Source organism: Lissotriton vulgaris, chromosome 5, assembly GCF_964263255.1.
Source record: "Lissotriton vulgaris chromosome 5, aLisVul1.2, whole genome shotgun sequence".
Lineage (NCBI taxonomy): Eukaryota > Metazoa > Chordata > Amphibia > Caudata > Salamandridae > Lissotriton > Lissotriton vulgaris.
Window position 1 is genome coordinate 1,717,258,125 of NC_141693.1, and position 15,055 is coordinate 1,717,273,179.

The window sequence follows — 15,055 nt, forward strand, 5'->3', positions numbered from 1 at the left end:
AGATTTAAAAAGTCCATTCCACCATCACAGATCAAAACAGTCTGAGTGGGTGTTCTGACTGGGCCAGAACTCACTTCAGTATCCAAAGTTAACCCTAGTAATCCCATGGTGGCACTACTACTAGAGGCTGTAGGTGCTTTAGGAGCAGTAGGAGTAGTTTCCAGACAGAGCAATTGGCATATTTTGCCCTATGGCCTTTTTCTTACAGAGATAGCATTAAGGTTTCTTGTTGGAAGAGGTTTGGGACCCACTACCAGAGGAACTCTTATGGGAACCTTGGGAATTTTTTATCTTTACATTTCTCCCCACCCTACTCTAGGGTCTTAGAAGAATCTTGCTTCTTCTGCTCACCACTACCATGAAATCTACACATCACTGTGGTGCAGACCCACTTGTCTGCCTTCGTTCCCAATTCTTGGGGAAAAGTCAGATCTGATCCACCAGTTACTGGTGCAGTTGTTTATTGACAGTTAAGGATGTGATCCCTCATCAATTAATTGTACAGTCCCTCAGTCATGTGCATTACTTCCATGAAGCCAGCCTTCCAGAGCATTAACAGAACTGTCTACAAATTCTACCCAGTCTTAAGTGTGTGCCTTCTGAGTGTACCTAAATGTTACCCTGTATTGCTCAGAGGTTAAACCAAACCCATCCATACGGGCATTTTTCATGTCTGTAATTATCTGCATCTTCTTCCCGAACTGTGAGAAGTTAGTCACTACTTTTGCTAGCAAAGGAGAGCCCCAAAAGAGCTGACCACTGCCCCTGAGGGACTTTCCGAACTTCACAGTCCCTCTCCAAAGCAGTGATCAATTTATGGATGTCATCCCCCCCCTCCTGGTAAGGATGGACTATCCTGCTCAAGTTCCTAGCGCCAATGAGAGCTCCATAACTCTAGGTTCACTAGAGCTACTACCATGGGATCCTAATTGCAAATTCTTCCTCTCGTTCTGCACTTTCGGGGTCTCCTTATCTAAAGCCTACTGTTCCTTCTGGGTGCTGAGCTTGGCTCTCTCAAGCTTGAGTAGATGATATTACCTTTCTAAGGAGTCCTCCCTTCTGCTAGAGATGGAGGTCCCAATGGAAGTCCCAATGGAAGTCTGAGAAGAGGTTGAATTCACAGAGGAGCATCATGAGCTCCCCTGAATTCCTTGTACCCTACCAGAAGGAATCAAGGGGACCAAGCTCCAGGGCTTCCTCTGTACCTTCTGTACTATTCCCTGAGGGTTCAGAGTTTCCCAGTAATGGGTATTCAGACTCCTCCTGGTCAGGCTCAGAATTGGGGTCACTGGGATAAGACACCCCCCACCCCCCGGCTCTCTTTCTGGGGCCGCACCACACATACCCACATTGTCCTGACCTATCAGGAGTCTGGAGGTCATCCTGAAGAAGCAATTTTAAGAGCTGCTTTGTGGTAGGGTTTCTATGGGTTTTTGTTTTTCTGGATGCAGTCAGGGTCCTAGGTTTCTGGAACTTAAAACTACTGTATCTAGAGGTCTGAGCCACACTAGTCTCCCATTTAAAGACATAGTACTAGGTATAGTGTGGTGTTGCACCTACCCTAGTGAAAACTAAACTCCCAAAGATTGGAGAGAGGTTTGTGCTAAGACCATTGACAATCAATACAAAATGTTCTGCAGAACTTACTGACAACAAATAATATGTGCTTAGCTAGTTTTTCATGTAACCTTCACCTAGGTGAAATAGTAAAACAGTGCAGGCTAAAATACAACTACTCTCACCAACGTAGGAGACTGGCTAAGCATATGGTGCACACTTATTCAAGTGGTGCACATTGCACTAATCCAGGCAACTCTTATGGAAGCCTTTGATACCCATATAAAGCTCTCAAAGCGGTAGCTGTGGAGAGCAGCCTTTAGGCTTATCTTTAAGTGGTGTTAAACAGCTTATTTTACCAATTAATCTATAGTGTAGATTAGATGAAAGGAAACCACACATAGTTTAGCAAAAATAAGTCAACTTATTACAACACAATATCACTATCTCATTGCTATATCTGCTACCCAGAGACATCAACACAATACACAAAAATACCTCAAATGCAATCAATTAAGAAGCAAAACACAGATTTCGCCAGGGGGAGACCAAACCATATACTATGAAGTGAAACACGAACTGCAAAGGAGAACAAGACTTGGACTAGAAGACCCAGAGGAGCCAGGGTCACAAGGAACCACCTGAGGTAAGCACTCAGGAACCACAAAAGGGGGCTGTGTGTAGAGTGGAGACACAGCTGTGTACCCAATGGGAGTCAATAGAGAAGTTGCAGTTTAAGGACCTTTCCCAGAGGACACAGAAGGAACCTTTGGGAAAACAGAAGTTTGGAGAGCCGACCCACATGTGGATGCCCCAGTAACCAGGTTGCCTACTCCAGGGAAGCTGGGTGCATAGGGGTGATGTGACGTCGGAACACGCCGTAGGCAACAATGGAAGAGTTCGAAGAAGATGCATTTGTAGAAGACTGTGCAGAACGGTGGAATCGAAGGGTGGATTCTGGCAGTAAAGAACTTGCAGAGGGGACAGAGTCTATGCCACTGGGAGGTGACAAGGAGGCACAGAGACAATGCCCACCGATGTCGGGAGGTTCTGAAGGGTCGACGGTTATATTGGTAATACTTATACAGGGCATACTTACCCTCGGTCTCTTAGCGCTTGTCTAAGGGTTAGCCACCTTGCACCAACTAATACTTTACAGAGGCTGTGACTGTCGCTCCAGCTGTGAGGAGCAGGCGACGCTGAGGAAGACCAGGAGCTGCGCACGAGCTGTCTCAAGTCAGATGTGGGTGACTAGGTGGTCCGTGTGCGGAGAGAATACCAACAAGCTTTGGTAGCTGCAACTGGCATGGAAGACTAAAGAGAAGCAACAATTGGACCAGCAAGGTCCAAGGGACTTGCCAACAGCAGGAGTCTGAGCAAGACCCAAGCACGCAGGGGAGCCCCCTGTAGCAGTAGAAGGCCCTCAAGAGGACCCACAGGCCATAGGCCCAGGAATGGCAATGGCACCTCGAGCGGCTCACCAAAGATGAAGGTCTACGGTGCAGAGAATGCGGTGAGGACGCTGATCTTGGAGGGAAGAGATGCTGGAGGATAGAGCTTTTTATAGCACGAAGATCTCCGGAGTGCATAGCCAACAAGCACTGGAAACTGCAATTCAATACGGTGCAGAGGGGTTTCTTCCCAGCGGTTCTGATGAGGGATACTGGCCTCAAAATTGAAGAGAGGACATGTCAGGCCTCGAGGGAGTTACAGAACCAGCACCTGTGTTGCTAGGAGTCGGAAAGTCCATAGGACAACAGGAGCAGTAGACCAGTTAGCTTTGTGGCGGTGCCTGTAGATGCAGGTGAGTGGCTCCTTCACTCCAAGCGATATTTCTTCAGATGAACGAGATGCCCACAGGTATGTTGAAGAAACTGGATAAAGCACAGATGACGAAGAAGACTTGATGGTCCAAATGTCATCGGAAGGAGCCGAGTCCTTGGTATGATACTTCCTTGGCATCTCTTAAGAGGGCCTGTAGACAGGCCGAAAGATTATGGAGGAAGTCGTACGACCCAGATCTGAAGATATGTTATCTGGCCAAGGTCAAGATCTACCACAGGGCAGTGTGTCAAACTCGCGCTTCCTTTTATGCTCAGTTTCAGAATTCTGCCAATCCATCAAAACTTATTTTTAAAGTATTAAAGGACCTGATGGCGAAGAGAGCAACTGCAGTGGAAATATGCTCGGACTCACATTGTGAGGGTTTGGCCTCTTTCATCCATGAAAAAGTGCAAGCCATCTATCGCACTTTTCCAACGGGTTCCCTGATGCTAGAGCAGGTTGGTCGCACCTTAGGTGAGGGGGAATGTCTTTCTATCATACCCCCCTTATCTTTGGAGGTGTTTGACTCTCTCCGCGCCAAAATCAAGTCTGGATCTCCGGTAGACCCGCTGAAACAGGCCCAACTCAAGACCCTGGCGCCGGTTTGCCGCACCCAGGAGCTGTCCTTGATCAACCTGTCCCTCTCTTCTGGAGTGGTTCCCGTCAGATGGAAGCAGGCAGTAGTCACGCCAATTCTGAAGAAGGCGACCCTTGACCCCCTTAAACCTGAAAGTTACCGCCCTATCTCCCTTCTCCCTTGGGCCACGAAAATAGCAGAGGCCCATGTGAATGCCACTCTTACAGACCATCTTGGTAGGCTTAACATTCTCGACCCTACCCAGAACGGGTTCCGTGCGGGTCACAGCACGGAGACGGCCCTTCTCTCGATGGTCGAGCATCTGCGTTCCGCGCTGGATTCCGGTCGGACGGCGGCACTATTGTTATTAGATCTCAGTGCCGCCTTCGACACGGTCTCGCACGGGATTCTGATTCGGCGTCTTGAGGAGGTGGGCGTTTCTGGCTCCGCCTTGCACTGGTTTCGATCATTCCTTACGGATAGGTCATTCCAGGTGGCGATCCCGCCCGGTAAGTCGTCATCCTACCCGTTAGACCAGGGAGTCCCACAGGGATCATCCCTGAGTCCCACCCTTTTCAATCTGTATGTGAGACCAGTGGCTGCGGTCGTCAACCGGTGGGGCCTGACCATGGTCTCTTACGCAGATGACACGCAGCTGGCAGTCACACTGAGTGGGGACTCAGACCTGGAGGCTCCCAGGTTCTGTGATGGTCTGCGGAAAGTGGCTAACTGGATGAACTCCCACTGTCTCCAGTTAAACACCAAGAAGACGGAGATTATGGTGGTTGGTAAACAGGTGGCTTTGTGGGGTGACAAATGGTGGCCTTCGGAGTTGGGTGTGACTCCCCTCCCAGCGGCAGAGATAAAAAACCTGGGGGTGTGGCTTGATCCTTCTCTGAGTTTCATCTGTCATACCAAGAAGGTGGCGGCTTCTTGCTATGGCATCATCAGAGGACTTCGACCCATCCTCAAATTCTTTGATGCACCCACAAGACAGCTGGTGGTCCAAGCATCAGTGCTGTCCAGGCTGGACTATGCCAGCTCCCTACTGGCGGGGGTTAACCAGTCAGAATTTCTGCGGCTCCAGCGGGTTCAAAACGCTGCGGCCTGACTGGTGACAGGTCTGCCTAGGCGGTGCTCGGTGTCCAATGCCCGGCGCTCTCTCCACTGGCTCCCTGTGCAGCAGAGGATTAGATTCAAGGTTCTCTGCCTTGCATTTAAAATCCTCAAGGGTACTTCCCCACAAATCTTGGAGAAACTGCTGATCCCCTATGTCGCCTCTCGCACTCTTAGATCGCTAGGCCAGAACTTAGCAGTGGTCCCGCGTTTTAAGTTGAGCAGGATTGGTGGCCGCTCCTTTCGAGTCCTGGCAGCGAGCTGGTGGAATTCTCTTCCTCCACAAATCCGGGCCACCGATGAGCTCCTTCAGTTTAGACGGGCTATCAAGACCTTTTTATTTGTTTAGCTCATCTGTTGTGTCTCTTCTCCTTTCTGCCCGCTTCTAATGCTGTGTTGTGTTTACCATATCAAAGCGCCAGGACGCCCCTTTGCTGGGGCAGCTGTGCGCGGTACAAATAAAAATAACATAACATAACATGAAGAGTGAGACCAGGAGCAGCAGGAGTCTTCCTTGGTGCAGTCTCGGTTCCAAGCGAAGTCCAACGAATTTCAAGAGTCTAGACGACAGAGTGACAATTTTAGGGTTGAGACTTGTCCCACGACGAATATAAGGACCCACCCACAGGTCAGCTCTTAAGTACCCTAAGGAAAGGGTTGGAACAACTCGGGGTCCCTCCCAGGGGAGGGAATGGACAGAGGGGAGGGTACTCCCATGTTCTTTGTCCAGTTTCACCCCCAGCGCCTGGAATCATATCTCCAACACTAATAACTGTGTTGGGGTATGATTCCAACATTTTTGATATAAAACATGCCCAGGTTCGCCAAAGACACACTATAGTTAGCCATCGCGTAGTGATGGATGGCCACTATATGTATTAAAGCACAAGTTACTACTTTTGTAACGATATATCTGTAAGAGACATTAGTTAGTGATAGATTTTTTACCTTAGAATATCCCCATATCCCCAGGAGTCAGACTGGATCCGGAAATGTTTTGCGTAGCAGTACCCATGCGCGTCGGTAGGCGTCACCCGCGGCTCCGCGTCAGTCGTCGGCGTCATGATGACATCGTCGGAGTACTTAGACGCCGCCTTCGCGCGCTGACGTCAGTTCTTATACACAGCTTTTCCGCGCCAGAAACGCAGAGCTATGATAAAAACCAACACTGGTGCCATGAAACTAGGGCCCTGAAAGGGGATGACCTTAACCCTAGATATCGGTTCGCAGAACGGGGAGGATGGGTGTGTCGGTAAGGAATATATCACTAACTAATGTCTCTTACAGATATATCGTTACACAAGTAGTAACTTGTGCATCTGAAAGAGACACGTTAGTGATAGATTCCTTACCTTAGAATAGGTACCCGAGCAATACCAACCCCGGTGGTGGGTCTGCAAACCAATAATCACACCAGAAAGTCCTGGAGGACGGAACGGCCAAAGAAGCCATCCCTCCGGACTTGGCTGTCCAGGCAGTAGTGTCTTGCGAACGTGTGCAGCGAGGCCCACGTAGCTGCCCGACAAATGTCCGGCAAGGGTCTCCTCGGCCCAGGGCAGTAGTGGTTGCTGTGGCCCAAGTGGAAAGGGCCCTCAGCCCAACAGGAGGTTCCTTTTTAGCCAAAGAGTAGCACGCCTGGATGCACAACACGATCCACCAAGAGCTGGTCCGCTTGTGCACCGCCCGTCCTTTCTTAGCGCCCACTTAACCAACAAAGAGTTGGTCATCCACCCGGAACTGGCGTGTGCGATCCAGATAGTAAGAGAGTGCACGTTTTGGGTCCAGACGGTGGAACCTCTTACCTCTTTCGAGGGATGCGGAGGCGGAAAGAAGGTGGGCAAGGTGATCGACTGCCCGATGTGGAAGGCTGTGACTACCTTGGGCAGGAAAGAGGGTTTTGTCCGCACCCCAACCTTGTCCGGATGGACAGAAAGGAAAGGCGGTTTAGAGGAAAGAGCCTGGAGCTCACTCACTCTCCTGGCAGAGTTGATGGCAACCAGGAAAGCAGTCTTAAGTGTTAGAAGACTGAAAGGACAGTTATGAAGCTGCTCAAAGGGAGCACACATCAAGTAAGTTAGAACCAGGTTCAAGTCCCACTGGGGAATTACGAAAGGAACAGGAGGGAACATATGAGTGATGCCCTTCAAGAATCTGTTAACAATCGGGAACTTGAACAAAGAAGGCTGATAAGGTAGCCTTAAGAATGCGGAAAGGGCAGAAAGGTAGCCCTTGATCGTGCCCAGAGCAGAGCCCTGCTGGGCAAGAGAAAGAAGGAAGAGGAGAACCTCAGAAAGGGGAGCAGAAAGTGGATCCATAGCCTTTGCTGTGCACCATGCCACAAATCTGTTCCACCTCCAGGCGTATACCGACTTTGTGGAGGGACGCCTGGCTGCCAGAATCACATTACAAACTTCAGGAGGCAAGTCAAATGGCCTCAACTGTCGCCGCTCAATCCCCAAGCATGGAGGTGGAGACTGGACAGGTTCGGGTGGAGGACCGTCCCCTGCTGCTGCGACAGAAGGTCCTCCTGAAGAGGCAGACGAATCGGGGGTTCGACAGACATGCTGAGTAGCTCTGGATACCAATATCTTCGTGCCCAGTCCGGAGCCACAAGGATAACCTGGGCCCGGTTGCGCCTGATCTTCAGCACTCTGGGCAGAAGTGATATAGGCGGAAAGGCTTACAACAGACCGCAACTCCACTCCCGACGAAAATCGGCTCAGTGCGAGTGCTTCCTTGGAAATTCCAACGCGCAGAACTGATGACACTGCGCGTTCTCTTCTGTGGCGAATAGATCTAACCAAGGCTCCCCCCACTGCTGAAAGAGGCCTTGCGCCACGTCCGAGTTCAGACGCCATTCGTGATCAATCATGCACAGACGGCTGAGTTCGTCCACCCTGGCGTTCAGGGAACCTGCCAGGAGTTGAACCACCAGGGTCACGCCCTGATGTTCCAGCCACTGCCAGAGGCGCAGAGCCTCCTGGCATAGGGTCCACGACCCCACCCCGCCCTGTTTGTTGCAGTACCACAAGGCGGTGGTGTTGTCCGTGAACACCTGCACTACACTCCCCCGGACACAGGGGAGGAATGCCTTCAGTGCAAGCCGGATCGCCCGCAGCTCCAGTAGGTTGATGTGGAGCTGGGACTCCGCCGTAGACCAGAGGCCTCTGATCTCCGCCTCTCCCATGTGGCCCTGGAGGGACGCGTCCGTCACAACTACGTGCTCCGGTTGGGGTAGGGAGAGGGATCTGCCGCTGCCCGATTCCCGGTCCGTGAGCCACCACTGCAACTGTTTTGCAGCGCCCTCCAAGAACAAGACATGGACGGACAAGTTGCCTTGATGCTGGGCCCACTGAAACTTCAGGTCCCACTGCAGAGCCTGCATCCGCCACCGGGCGTGATGCACCAGAAGGATGCAGGAGGCCATCAGCCCCAGAAGCCGCAGCGTCAACCTGACCGAAATTCGGGATAAAGGCTGAAAGATCGGAATCAGAGCCTGAATATCCTGAACCCCTTGTTCGGGAGGATAAACCCGAAACTGCGCCGAGTCTAGAACTGCTCCGATGAAGTGGAACTTCTGAGAGGGGCACAGGTGCGACTTCGGCACATTAATGGAGAACCCCAGCAGGTGCAGGAGGTCCGCCGTAGTCTGGAGGTGGCTGACGACTGTCTGGGGCGAGCCCGCCTTCAACAACCAGTCGGCGAGGTAGGGGGAAGACTGAAACCTCTAACCTGCGCAGATGAGCTGCGACCACCAACATCACTTTCGTGAACACCGGTGGGGCGCTGGTAAGGCCGAAGGGGAGCACGGTAAACTGAAAGTGCTCGTGGCCTACTGTGAACCGCAGGTTAACGCCGGTGGGCCAGCAGGATGGGGATGTGAAAATAAGCATCCTGCAAGTCCAACGCTACCATCCAGTCTCCAGGGTCTAGGGCATCTAAGACCTGAGCCAATGTCAGCATCTTGAACTTCTCCTTCCGGAGTAAGCCGTTGATGTTCCGTAGGTCCAAGATAGGGCGTAGGCCCCCTTTGCCCTTCTTGGGAGTAACAACCACACCCTACTTTTGGCCCAGGAACGCGCTCGATGGCCCCCTTGGCCAAGAGGGCCGTAACTTCCTACTGCAGAAGTTACAAGTGAGAGGCCCAAGGACTTGGCCGTAGCCCTGGAGTCCTTAAAGCGCTCAAGCGCATGGTCTGCTTTGTCGCCAAAGAGGCGACGGCCATCGAACGGCATGTCCATAAGTGTGTTTTGGACATCAACCGAGAAGTTGGCGGACCTCAACCAGGCGTGGCGACGAATCGCCACCGTCGTTGCCATCGCTCTGCCTAGTGAGTCAGTAGTGTACAGCCCACACCGGATGGAATAACGCGCCGTATCTCGACCCTCCACAAGGGCTTGACCTAGGTTAGCCCGGACCTCCACTGGGCATTCTGGAAGCACGTCCGCGACCGTATCCCACAGAGAGTGGGTGTAGCGGCCCAAGAGGCACGCGGTGTTGACTGACCGAAATCCTAAACTCAGGGAGGAGAATACTTTCTTTCTATATTGCTCGTACCTCTTGGAATCCCGATCGGGGAGCCTCCGGGAAAGCAGTCTGGGAATTAGAGGCCTGGATAACCAGGCTCTCGGGGTGGGGTGGGTAGACAGAAAGCAAGGGTCGCCCAGAGCCGGGCGGTGTCGCCTGGCCACGTTCCTATCCACAGGCTGACCTGTAGCGGGCTTGGACCAAGTGCTCAGAAGAACGTCTGATGAGGCCTCATTAAAGGGCAGTAGAGGCTCAGCCGAGCTTGACTGCGGTTTAAGGACCTCAGTGAGGTTAGTCCTCACGTCCGCGACGGGGAGCTCAAGGCCCAAGGCCTTGGCCGCCCTAATCAGCACCACGCTATAAGCCGCCCCCTCCTCCGTAGCCACGCTAGGAGGGGAGACAAAACCAGTGTCGGGCGAAGTGTCCAGACCACAGGCCTCCCCAAGCTCTCCTGTCCAGTCCGCAGACTGGACAGGAGAGCTTGGCTCAAAGGATGGGGCAGGGTCATAGAAAATCGAAATCTCCAAACGGCGTCGGATACGGTGCCGAGCGGCGCTGCTCAGACGCTGGACCCGAATCGAGGGTAGGACCTGAGACGGTGTCGTCCTGGGACGGCGCCGGGGGCGACACCCTTGGGGCCGGTGCCGGCGAGGTCGACCGGCGACGACCCAGATCCGGAGCCGGATCCAGTGGGGCACCGACGGCGCCAAAGCCGAAGCACCTGGCCCGCTGGGGGACCCAGTCAGGGCCGTTTAGCCCGAAGGCGCCACGGAACTCGACGTGAACCGAAACCGAGTGAGCGACCTCATGGCCGAGAGGAAGGCCTCGATCTCCTCAGGCGTGGCGTGCTGCCCAGGGACCGGTGGGTATGGAGCAGGCCGCGATGCCCGCGGCTCCGGCGGAGCCTCGTGGGCGGTGTCGCCCGAACCCCCGGCCGCGTCACGCGAGCGTCGGGGGGAGTCAGAAGAGCGATTGTGCCTCTTACCTGAGGACTTCGAACCCCAAGACCAATGACGACTCCCGGAACTGTGGTGACTCCGGCCCCGCGACCTCCTTTCGGACCGGGACCTGGAGTGGCACGGGCGGACTGCCGAAGCTCGAGTCGCTTACGGGACCGCTCCCGTCTAGCTTTAGACGTCAGGGCCAGGCAGTTGGAGCAGGACTTGTCGTCGTGGTCCAGGCCTAGACAGTGCAGACATCGTAAATGGGGGTCGGTAACCGACATCAGTTGGCGCAGGGCTTGAACCCAGGCATCCCTACCGGCGTCGAGAGACTTCGAATGTAGATCAAAAAGGATTGTAAAAAGTTAGTCAAAAATTGACTAGGGTATAACTTTTTCCGGATCTGCGCTTGCTGGCGCGGAAAAAAGAAGAAGAACTGACGTCAGCGCGCGGAGGCGGCATCTAAGTACTCAGACGACGTCATCACGGCACCCACGACGCCGACGACGGATGCGGAGCCGCGGACGACGCCTACCGACGCGCATGGGTACTGCTACGCAAAAAATTTGCGGATCCAGTCTGACACCTGGGGATATTCTAAGGTAGGAATCTATCACTAACTAATGTCTCTTACAGATATGGCTGACCACACTTACAAAGCCTGGAGCATCTACTCCAGGGTTTGCAGGGGTGTCCCACTAACAAAAGGAAGTCTCTGACAAAATCAGTAACCCACTGACCGGTTTACATTACATTCACTGTTATATGCATGGTACATGTTCTTCGCAGCAAGCATATTAACCCTCTGTTCTGCACTACCTTACCATGAATTAAAACTTCGACGAGTCAAAACGTCTATTAGACAAAACTCCGATCTCGCCTGGAAGAACATTAATCACCGGAGTTTTTTTGACATTTTAATTGCTGTTTGGACATTGCTAGAGCGTGGCAGCAGGTGCATTTATGCACAATGTAAACGAGCAAACACCAAACAGGCGCCCCCGTTCTAAATCAGCACCCGGTGTGGTGGTACCGGTCGCACCACCCTAGAGCCGGCCCTGTGCATTATATAACGCAACATTATAGGGCCCCTTCTCTATCATCACCATCAATGTGATGAGGAGACCCTGAACCCAACAGCTCACAGCTTGAATAATTTAGCATATTCAGATCAATCGCCATTTCCTTGAATGTCTAAGGGGATCTGCATGTTTGGGGGGGGGGCTAGCTGGTCTGCGAGCATCCCCGCCCAAGCCTGCAAGTCATCAGCGAGTTTATGGTCTATTCAGCATTCACCCATACAGCTTTCTCAGCCACTGCCTATTCAATCATGTCTCAAACCCACTTACACATATCGGAGGGTTAGGGAACATCCAACGAATAGCCACTCTGCCACCCCAGCAACAGGAACCTCCAACTAAGTCCCTTCTTCTTGCGTGTCGATACCTGCCTCAACAGGAATTGTCTAGCGTCTCCAGGGACTCCCCACTCTGTGGCTTCATTTCACCTATCACCTATGGACTGCCACTATGCGACCCGCTCGGGGCAATGCTATCGCATATGCATAAAGTCTGCTCCGTCAACTAAACTACTGAGGGCAGGTAGGCGGTGCACACCTCTCCCTACTGGGCATGAAACCCAGTGGTGTAACGAAACTTAAGGCCCCCTTTTGCAATGTAAATGGATGGTCCCCCCTCCGGAATCAACCAGGAGCTCTCAGGCCAGGATACTGTGCTGAATGTGGCCCCTGGAGCTCTGGCCCTCACACCGTGGGGGCTGCGGGGGCCTATGTTACATCACTGATGAGGCCACATGTTGATGGGCTAGATGGGGGTCCTCAGCAGCTGCCAATGACTAGCGTCGGCTATATGTGATAGGATTATTCGAAGTTGGCATAGAGCTAAACGTGTACTGTGTACAAGTTGGCATAGAGCTAAACGTGTACTGTGTACAGCTGAGCGCCAGTCCTATCATGCTTAACACTGAAAAAAGAGTGGTTGAAGATCATTCTTCTGACATGGGTTCAATTAACATTTGGGTACATACATAACATGTTTTCAATTAGGAATGGGAAGCGCTATATAAATTCCAAAACAAAACAAGTCGAACCTTAAAATGCATCCTTTGCAACGAAAATGTGAACTGTGCAATGGATAAAAACCTGCATGTGTACTCGAGCTTAAACGGGTGCAGTGAGGGGGAACTCACGGTATTTCATGCTTTACATCTATTGGAGTCGGAGGCATGTTCTATAGGGGCAGAGCTTGGGAAGCCTTCATAAATCAAGCAATATAATATGCAGGCTCTTTGCTTTATATTAATTGAAAAATTCAAAACCGATTGCGCAAAAAGACCCCATTAATTCTATGACATCTTGCTTCCAAAGGCGTTTTTGCAAACGAAAGAATACTGAATATACAACTCTTGCAAATAGGTTGTTTCCTCAAAACGCAATTGCATGCATATTTTTAATGACCTCTTTATCTCTCATTTCCCTAAGGGCAGCAATATAAACTTTAAACTTCTTAAATGGCACTTAATTCAAATGATTTTCCTGTTTACCCTTTTAAAAGGGACAGGTTGTTCAATAGAATGTATAATTGTTGGAAAATTAGAGATCACAAATGAGGCACCACAGCTGCTTGCACGTAGTTAATTTTTCAGAATTTACTAATCACTTGACATAAATACAGTGCACAAAATGCTGAACGTGTTGAGAGGATGTTCTTTCCAGGCAAAACTAATTTATGCTAGCTCTAGCCTTTGTGTCAAGTAGTTACAACGTGCTTCTTAAAAGTCACTTCTGTTTTCTTTTATGAGTGGAATGCATCCTTTGCCTCAGATTACTTGTTAAGAGAACACGGCTGAGCATGGCGCCCATGACAAGCAGCGATAGAGTGCCAACATGCATTGAAATCCACCAAGAAGCGCAGATGTAACCAACACCTAAATTAAAGAACATCTGTGAATTTCTAGAGTGGCCGGGTTATTTATACATTTCTGATATTACGGTCATTTAAAAAATGTTTCGGGTCCTGATTTTTGTTGTTGTTTTATAGTTAAATGAATAAGAGATACATCAAAATATTCCTTACCTCAAACCTGCCAGTGCCAACCTATAAACAAATATCACTGTTGTTAGACCTGACATCCTTGGCGTGGCTTTTCCCCCATCTTTTTGCCTCGGACTCATGTATTTTTGATGCTGTGCTGGATTTAGTTTTTGCTGGTTTAGATGCTTTGGACCCTCTGCCACTGCTGATCAGTGTCAGAGGGTAAGTGCTCCCTCTGTAAATTGTCATATTGATTGGGTATACCTGATTGGCATATTTGTATCACCATGAAGTCCCTAGTAAAGTGCACTGTGTGTGCCAGGGCTGGTGATGACAGATGCTACTAGTGGGCCTGCAGCGCAGATTGCGCCACCCACATGAGTAGCCCTAAAATGGTGTCTCAGGCCTGCCAGCGCAGGGCCTGTGTGCAGTCAGTGGACTGCCATGTCCGCTGTGAGAAGGTGGCCTGATATGCAGTGCTCACTATTCTAGTGAACACTATGTATCAGTCCAGCAACCCTTATTGATGATTGGTTGTAAGTCAACCTTATAGACCAGCTATCCTAGTAGCGTGGATACGAGCAGTCTAAGGCTAAAGACTCGAGAGGGCGTGTTAAGCCAGCTGTTATACCACATATACCCCTTGAACACCAAGTGAAAGGACACCACACAAGTGTTATGAAAATAAACAATTATTTATTAAGAATCACAACAGCCCTGTACTCTTTATGAGGACAGGGTACTAAGCACAAACCAAAACTCTTACAAAAATACTTAAGTTAGCACAGTATATACAAATGCCCGAGGGGCACGGAAAACCATATACTTGAAAAGTGGAATGCGAAATTACTAGCAGGTAAGTACAGTACTAATAGCCTTTGGAATCGCTAGGACTGGACTATAGAATCGTTAGATTACTTCTAGGAGACCCAGGGGACTCGGGTGCAGTGTGTGCACTCTCACGCGAGATGCGGGACAAAGTCTATGGTAGCTAGGAATTGCAAAGTTAGTGTTCTCGGGCGAACCCGACCTGGTAGGAAGAAAACGAAAGTGGATTCTGACCCTTGGATACTGAGGCTATGCTGGGGCACCGAAATGCCGAAGTTACCTAGCCCAGGGGCTGCAGCTGCATAGGACTCAAAGGACGTCGGGAATCCTCGTTGACGGACCAGGAGCCTGGAAGAAAGAAGTTGCTGGCAGGCGACCAGTGAAGAAAGTTCGATGGATCCAAGCCTGGATCGAAGGAAGATGACACCTGAAAGCATAGGGGACCAAGTTCGTGACTACTAGCCAGTAGTCAGTGGGCACCAGGAGGGCACCGGATGGTAGCCACCTCGACAAGGCGAGTGGGTGACGCTGTGCTCGAAGATCTCACGGACCAGGAGGCGTTGTCGGCGACCAGGAAGGAGGATCGAGCTGTCCCACGAAGATAGAAGCTGTCGGCGTCGCTGGACCCAGGA

The 15,055-nt window shown here is 51.2% G+C and overlaps 1 protein-coding gene across 11 annotated transcripts in view; it reads right to left on the reverse strand.

Annotated features, from left to right (window-relative positions):
* GRN (granulin precursor) overlaps window positions 1-15,055 on the reverse strand; it is a 1,328,618-nt gene that overhangs the window by 141,188 nt on the left and 1,172,375 nt on the right. The window lies entirely within an intron of this gene.